We start from the raw sequence: 7,419 nt of genomic DNA, 5'->3' as shown, positions 1-7,419 counted from the left end.
GTATCTAATAGTTAGTAGATATTTTTTCATAGCCCCTTATCTTCGTTTGGTAATTACATTTTCCTCTCCTCCTTTATTGCATATTTGCATTTATCTTTTTTGTTTGTATACATTCGAGCAATAAGTTTTATCTACTACATATTAATTATAAATGAATAATAGCGATGAATTATAAACTTAAATCATTTTTAGAAAAGGGAATTTATCTTTTTTTTTATAGATTAAAATTAGTATCATCTATGTTTGGAATGCTCAATATAATTTATTTGAATCCTAAAAATTACATTTTGAAAATATTGCTTTCTAATTGTTTAACTATTTTCATTTTATCCTTTCATGAGTATTTTGGTGCAGTTTTTTTTTTTTTTTAGAAACAATTTTTATTTTTCACCAATCGTTCATTAACAAATAAACAGTGTATTCATTTCAACTTCATTAATAATTTATTTATATTTTTAGTGAAACTAATTTGTTCCCAACTCTGATTCAGGTGTATAAATTCAAATTACCTGGATCATATAAATAAAAACACTTCAAAGTTCTTGTTTTTAAGTAATCCTTCCTTAGATAAAAATACCAAAAAGGCTGAAAATTATTACACTATGATTTGTCTTTTTAGTTTTTGTTAAATTAATAAAAAATATTTATTTTTGCTTTCGAAAACTTATTTTAAGGAGGTCTAAGAAATAAAAAGGTGTATATTTTGAATAAATTTCACTTTTCTTGTCTCAATAATCTTCTTGGTGATTTGTAATCAAATAATATGGTCGATTACGGTGTAACGGGTTATTGAAAGTTGCTAAACTGCTTCAACAGAAACCTTGACCATCTTGTGAAACGGTACCTGGTAACTTTATGACTAAGCTAAAAGATAGATATTGCTCTTACCGTGAAATATGAAAAAAAAAAATCTTTATTATATCCCTAGAGAGTTTTACCGTAATATATTTATATAATCTAAACCGTATCCTAAATATGATTGCCAGAATTTAAATATATTCAAAAGCTTTTAAGTTATCGAAAGATGGTAAAGGATGTAAGTGGAAGAAATATCTGAAGTGGTCAGAGATGGGCGAAAATCATCTATGGAAAAACTAGAGCTAAAGTTGTCATGGATACGAACCTAATTCATGAATGAAGCATTAATAAATAAATATCGTATCCATGGCAAATTTTAGCATTAGTTTCATGTATTGTTAATTTTTTTCCCAAATCTGGTCGTTGTTTGTTCTTCAGATACATAGTCCACTAATTAAAAAAAAAAATCTTAACAAATGAAAAAAGTTTAAACACTCTCTCAAATGTCAAGTGTTTTCTCTTTACCCCTCATTTTTTATAAGTAAATAAAAAATAAAAAAAAACGTGTGTATTGTATTTTGTATAATAAATATATATGTATACGGAAAACGGTGTATAATATATTAAAATATATAGGATTGAATTGAATTAGGAAAAAACTTAATGCTAGGACTTAATACCTTTTAAATAACAGATAATAAGAAAATAATAATAATAATAATAATAAAGGCTTAACGAACCCGAAGGTTCGATGCCGATACCATCAATCGTTCTCTACACACATCTAGTGACGCCCTCCCCCTACCCTCTTCCCCCCCAAACCCAACTCTACTAAATCAGTTTTAACGCAGCAATCTTCCCATATGTATTTAGGGCAATAAGAAAAAAAATAAAGAATTTACATAGTTATTAGAACTATGTACAAAAAAAGGAAGAATGGTGAAGCAATGTATTGGCTAAAAAAATAATAATAATAAAAAAATAGAGAGAGAGGTAGGGAGATGCTAATTATAAACAAAGGATATTACATATACCTGTGATTTAAGATATAATTAAATACCAACCCATATAGTAAAAAAGAAAGAAGACCCCTATAATCAAAAATAGCAGTGAAAAATAAACGCCATAAAGAGTAAGACATAATTTAGTAAATATAAACTAATTCATGACAAAATGAAAGTAAAGTGAAAAGAAATAAATTTTGTATTTTGTACAAGCATGCATGTTAAAAAAAACGCTATACCTCAATGATGAGCTATATACATTAAAAACATAAATAATAAAATTAGATCTTTATGATATAATGTAATACGTGAAATGGTGGGTACATTCTAAAAATATATCTAAGCATATTTATATTGAAATTAAATTCATAAATAATAATAATTGTTGTGCATTCTATATTGGTATTTTTCAAATATCTATGGACACTGATTAGTCACTTAGTTAATTTATTTAAAAAAACATTTAAATCGAAAAGTAAATTACTTTAACAAGGTAGAAGAGAATAATGAAAATCATTACCTCACCTGCTCCTCAGTTTACCGCTGGCCTAAATTTCAGTTTAATTTGTCGGTTGATTTCACTTAATTGTGCTCACAAGCAACATATGCCCCACTTGCTCTGAAAGCCCCCTTCACAATGCAAATTGCCTCAAAATTGCCCCCCGCAAAAGCGCTTCAGTGTTCACTCCAAGCGTTTACTGCGCTCAAGTGTGCCCCATGTTCGGGTGCAGCGTGTCGTTGGAGTTGTCATCTGCGCCATTACTTGCTGGCCACGCGCTTAATTGAGTCAATTATGAAGGTCGCTCGTCCGCTTGCAAATTATTTCGTTGTTTAAAGTTAAGTAGTGTCGGAACAACAATCCAGCTAATAATATTTCGAGAGGCCTTTTTCTGTTGAGAGAAGTTATATTTATGGGATTGCTATAAATAATACATCACCGTTTAATATTTATTTTACATATGACCACCGTGTAATAATTTATTTTACATATGATCACCGTGTTATATTTTATTTTAAAAATAACAATCTAAACTACAGAATGCTTTTTAATTACAGTACAATTTGAGTTACCAGTAGTACAATTAAATGAACAGTTGTATAGTTTATGAAATGGCCATTAGGAGGACAGGGAATACCTCCCTAGTAATTTTAATTAATGTTTACCGAAATATTCAAATATATGGATGTGTTCCCAAAATATAAAATTAAGAAACTTAATATTTAAATTATTTTAGGACTTAGGTTAGCCGCAACTGAGTAACTCCTTGGTAAAGTAGCGATCAGATCGAAACAAAAATTTAACTTTTAGAATTTCAGATTTTAACTTAACACATTTATCTTAGATATCGAACGATCATATAGCTCCCATTTAAAAGGGTACCTTTTTTTTTTTTTAATTATTTTTTTTATTTATAATACATAAAAGTTCAAGACCTGCTTAACCCTAGCTCTTGAAAAAATTATGAAAAGAAATCACGGCTTGTTTGGGCGGCCAAAGATCTACAAGTTCTGTTGAGCCAACCGGGAAAAACATAAAATAATAAAAAAACATAAAAGTAGATGTCGGCATATTTATATACCATTGAAAATAACAAGGACAGAAGTATAAAATTAAATTGAAATAATTTATAAATATTAATTATCCAACTTTACTTAATCTGAATTGGGATAAGTCCATATTCCAGACAGGTGTATAATACAAATAGGATTTATCTCATATTAGTTTGTTGGTACTTGCCGGACGGAAATTACATATTTTACAAAGGAACATGTCTGGAATGTTACAGAAACATAATCGTTAAAATCAATTAACTGGAAGTGCAACTTTATATATGGGCCGCCCGTAGCTCAGTGGTTAAGACACATTCTTAACAATTTGTTGTCTATTGGCGGTGCCGGTTCGAATCCCGCCTGGGGTCTTGACTTATTTGATTGAGTGGCGGTCCCACAAAATGAAAAACTTTGACCCCCAACCATGGTTAGGCAGTATAGGATTCCAATTGGGAGTCTTGGCCGAGAAAAAAAACATAAAACTTTATATATAGATTTTTAATTTTTTTTAGGTTTTCTCAAATACAGCTCTAGCCAACTAGGTTTATCACTGAATATTATGATGGTCTTTAATATCAGCCAGGTTTCATCCTCATCCAAGTAGTTTTACAGGACTTAAATTTTCAAAATGGATTTCTTATTTTTTTAAATTACCCTTATTAAAACGATTTTATTAGTAGATAGCGTTAAAGATATTGAGCATTGAGTGAAAAATGAACGCAAATTTGAGTTTTTTCAGCCACCATTTTGTTATTTATTCTTATTTTTGAATCCTTTAGAATACCAACAGTATTCTCTTTTTCAGCATGAAATTTTTTTGAAATTGATACCACAAAAAAAAAAAAAAAAAGATGATTTCGTTCACTTAGATGTTTGTAGAATTTTACTAGTAAAAAAATAAAATCAAACCCTGTCTTTTGTGGGAATAAGTTTTACTTACCACATTTTTTTTTTTTATTTTCTCATCGATATTCACAAATTTAATTGTTTCTTCTTTTCCATTGAAGGCATTCAAGTGTTAAAATCATGCAGAAAATTAAACACATAAATGGTCTCAAAGTCACAATTTTCCACTTGCATTTTACGATTTCACATAAAAGATCAAATTTTCTTTAGTGATTGCCTGTTGTTATGTCGATGAAACGGGCAAAACATCTGCAACCCCTAGCACAATTGAGGGGTGAGATAAGTTAAGTTTCCTAAGTGATCCCTTGTCAATTTTAATAAATTCCCTCTACTAGTTTCGCTTACGTGTGCAAAATTATTTCAAAAACTGCTCTCTCCGTAGACTTTAAAATTACGAATCAACTACCTCGAGACATAGATAATTATGTACCTAATAAAAGCTCAAATCTGTAGAAAAATTATAATTTCAAGAAAAAGAAATAAGAAGTTATGAACAAAAAATAAAATAAATAGAAATCGTAAGCTGTACTGATCAATGTAGATTCTTACCGTCATATTGCTTATGTTCTTTTGTTAAATTTCTTTTTATAACAATAAAAATTATAAATTTGAGTCAAAAGTATTTGCCATTTAGTAAAACATATATTATAAAACATATACTTATAGTAATTTTCACAATTGAAAGAAAAACGCTTCCATTGCTAGTCCTTGTTTTGATACTTGTTATGTAACTTTTTAGCCTTGAAGATATTGAAGATAAATATTTTTCTGAAAATGTACCTATTTATATTGTGACATTTATTTGAATTATATTTTATGGCTTTTCATTTATAACTCATACTCATCTTTGTTGTCATCATTACATAGATTACGGAGATACTTCTCATTTTAAAATTTAACGCTCTATTTTAATATTTCGTTCTACTTATAGAACAAGAGCCGAGAAGAAAAAAAGGCTGTTATTTCACCCCAATTTTTTATTTCTTTAATGAAAACTATGTATAATTACTATTTAAAAATGATGATTCTGCCAAGTATAGGTAGGGGGAATAAGAAATCTCGGCTGTTTCAAAACCTTAAAAAACATTAATTTTTCATTCGGAGCTCTATATTTTAAAAACTACCTACAAAACTAGAAAATCTAAGAGAACATTATTTCAAGAAGAGTAAATTTGCTGAAATATCAGCCCTAAACTAATATTTCAATAAAATATGAGCTATTTACGTCCTATAGTTCTCGTGATATAGCTTTTTAAAAAGCAACATTTCTTAAAAATCTACTGAAAGATTAGTAGTTAGTTAATTTATTTTGAGAAATCTATATCTCAGGAACTATGTGACTTATAAATGTCTATTAGAACTCAAATTAGAGCTAGTTAAATTTACTATAAAATAGTTTATAACGTTTATATTTGTAGGAGTAGTAGTTTTTAAGATATTTGACAAAATAAATTCAACTGTTAATTTCTATAGTTGTTCGTATAAAATGTTTGATTTTTGAAAAAAATACATCTCTAGATCCATAAGACGCACATATGGCTGCTAGCACTCAAAATAGTCTAGAAAAGGAAATTTAACTTACTATAAAGTAGTTTATGACACTTATCTTCGTAGGGATAGTAGTTTTTATGGTATTCACATATGAATATAAATTTGGCAAATAAAAATTTGTCCGAATAACTATAAATCAATTTATATTTGCAAATATCATGAAAACTACTACTCTTACGACGATGAGCGCTTTAAACTACTCCATAGCTCATTAAAAGAGCTTTAATTTGAGTGCTAACAGACATCTGTACCTCAAATGTTTTTTGAGATATAGATTTTAAAAATAAATTCACCAACTACTGATCTTTCAGTACGTTCTGTTCAACATTTTTATGAAATATTGCTTTTTAAAAGCTATATCTCGAGTATCTATTGAACTTAAATTTGGGCTTACATTTTAGCAAATTTACTCTACTTTAAATGATGTTCTCTTAGATTTTCTAGTGTTGTTGGCAGTTTTAAAGATCCAAATGAAAAATTAATTTTTTTTAAGGTTTTTAAAAAACCGCCATTTTTTATTCCCCCTACGTATACTTGGCAGACTCATCAATTTTGACTAGTAATTATACATAGTTTTAAAGTAATCAAAAATTTTCTTTAAAGCAATCAAAAATTGGAAGGAAATAACTTTTTTCTTCTCTTGGGCTCTTGTACTATTACAGATTACGTGAAATATTGAGTCTGATTTGATGACTATTTATTTATAAATTATAAAATGTTCTCTCAGGTATTAGATCTGCTTTTAGCCTTAATGGGTTTACTTAGCGTAAACAAAAGAAAAAAAATTGTTTATATGCTTACAGTTGTAGGAGTGGGCGGATGATCTAGTGATTTTATCTAAGTTATTATTGTCTGTATTATTATTATTTTTTTTTTGTTTAATCATAATATTTAGTTTTTCATGTTATATAATCCGTTATAAGAATAAAATGAATGATATTTCTCACATTTAAAAAAAAAAAAAAAAACGACCTGACCTAACCTAGATTTGCATCTGCTCTAAATATTGTTCCTGCATTACTTACTGCAATATTCTTTTAAAAGTAAAACATGGATATGATAGTTCCTTTAAGGAACGTGTTTGTACTAACTACAGAAATTGTCCAATTAGTTCCAATACCTGCAGATATTTTGCTATTAACACATCCCGAGTTCCAATCCAGCTATCGCAAATAGTTATTTTCACTGTTGGGATCTAGCCAGCCTCTTAATTGGGTAAAAATCTGGTGGTTGAGCGTGATTCTGCCCAAGACACCTTCTTATACAAGCGTTAGTCTAGTAACAGAACTTTCTTACTTCTTCTTTCTAAGTTCTGCACCCGACTCTTCATGGGTTGTAGTCGTACAGATTTAATATCTTAAATATATACAAGTAGGATTCATACTCCTGCAAGGATATAATAAAGATGGTTAAAAAATTAGAAATCACTCTTTTCAAAATGCCATTTTACGGTTCAAATTAATAATGCATTGTAAGCATATATGATATTCAATTGTTATTTATACTAAAAAAGTTAAATTATCTTTTCTAGAAATGATTAAAGGTTTTTTTTTTTTTTTAATTTTTAATTAGTATCTAGTAGATAAAACTTATTATTCAAATTTCATAC

At 28.4% G+C, this 7,419-nt stretch overlaps 1 protein-coding gene and 1 long non-coding RNA gene across 3 annotated transcripts in view; one reads left to right on the top strand and one right to left on the bottom strand.

The window, feature by feature from the left end:
- The window catches only part of LOC106680797 (protein MTO1 homolog, mitochondrial), a 63,451-nt gene extending 61,103 nt beyond the window's left edge, over nt 1–2,348 (bottom strand). Inside the window, exon 1 of one of the 2 annotated variants that reach the window (XM_067048367.1) lies at nt 2,328–2,348. The gene's annotated coding sequence lies outside the window, so the exon portion shown is untranslated. Of the gene's footprint in view, nt 1–2,322 lie in introns of both variants that reach the window. The other variant, XM_067048365.1, reaches the window with a different exon arrangement.
- Nucleotides 1–7,419, top strand: part of LOC136796000 (uncharacterized) — a 207,812-nt gene that overhangs the window by 38,680 nt on the left and 161,713 nt on the right. The gene's annotated exons all lie outside the window — the stretch shown is intronic.

This window comes from Halyomorpha halys, unplaced genomic scaffold (assembly GCF_000696795.3).
Source record: "Halyomorpha halys isolate HHAL.00 unplaced genomic scaffold, Hhal_1.1 Scaffold288.1, whole genome shotgun sequence".
NCBI classification, from domain to species: Eukaryota; Metazoa; Arthropoda; class Insecta; order Hemiptera; family Pentatomidae; genus Halyomorpha; species Halyomorpha halys.
This window is presented reverse-complemented; position numbering and strand designations above follow the sequence as displayed.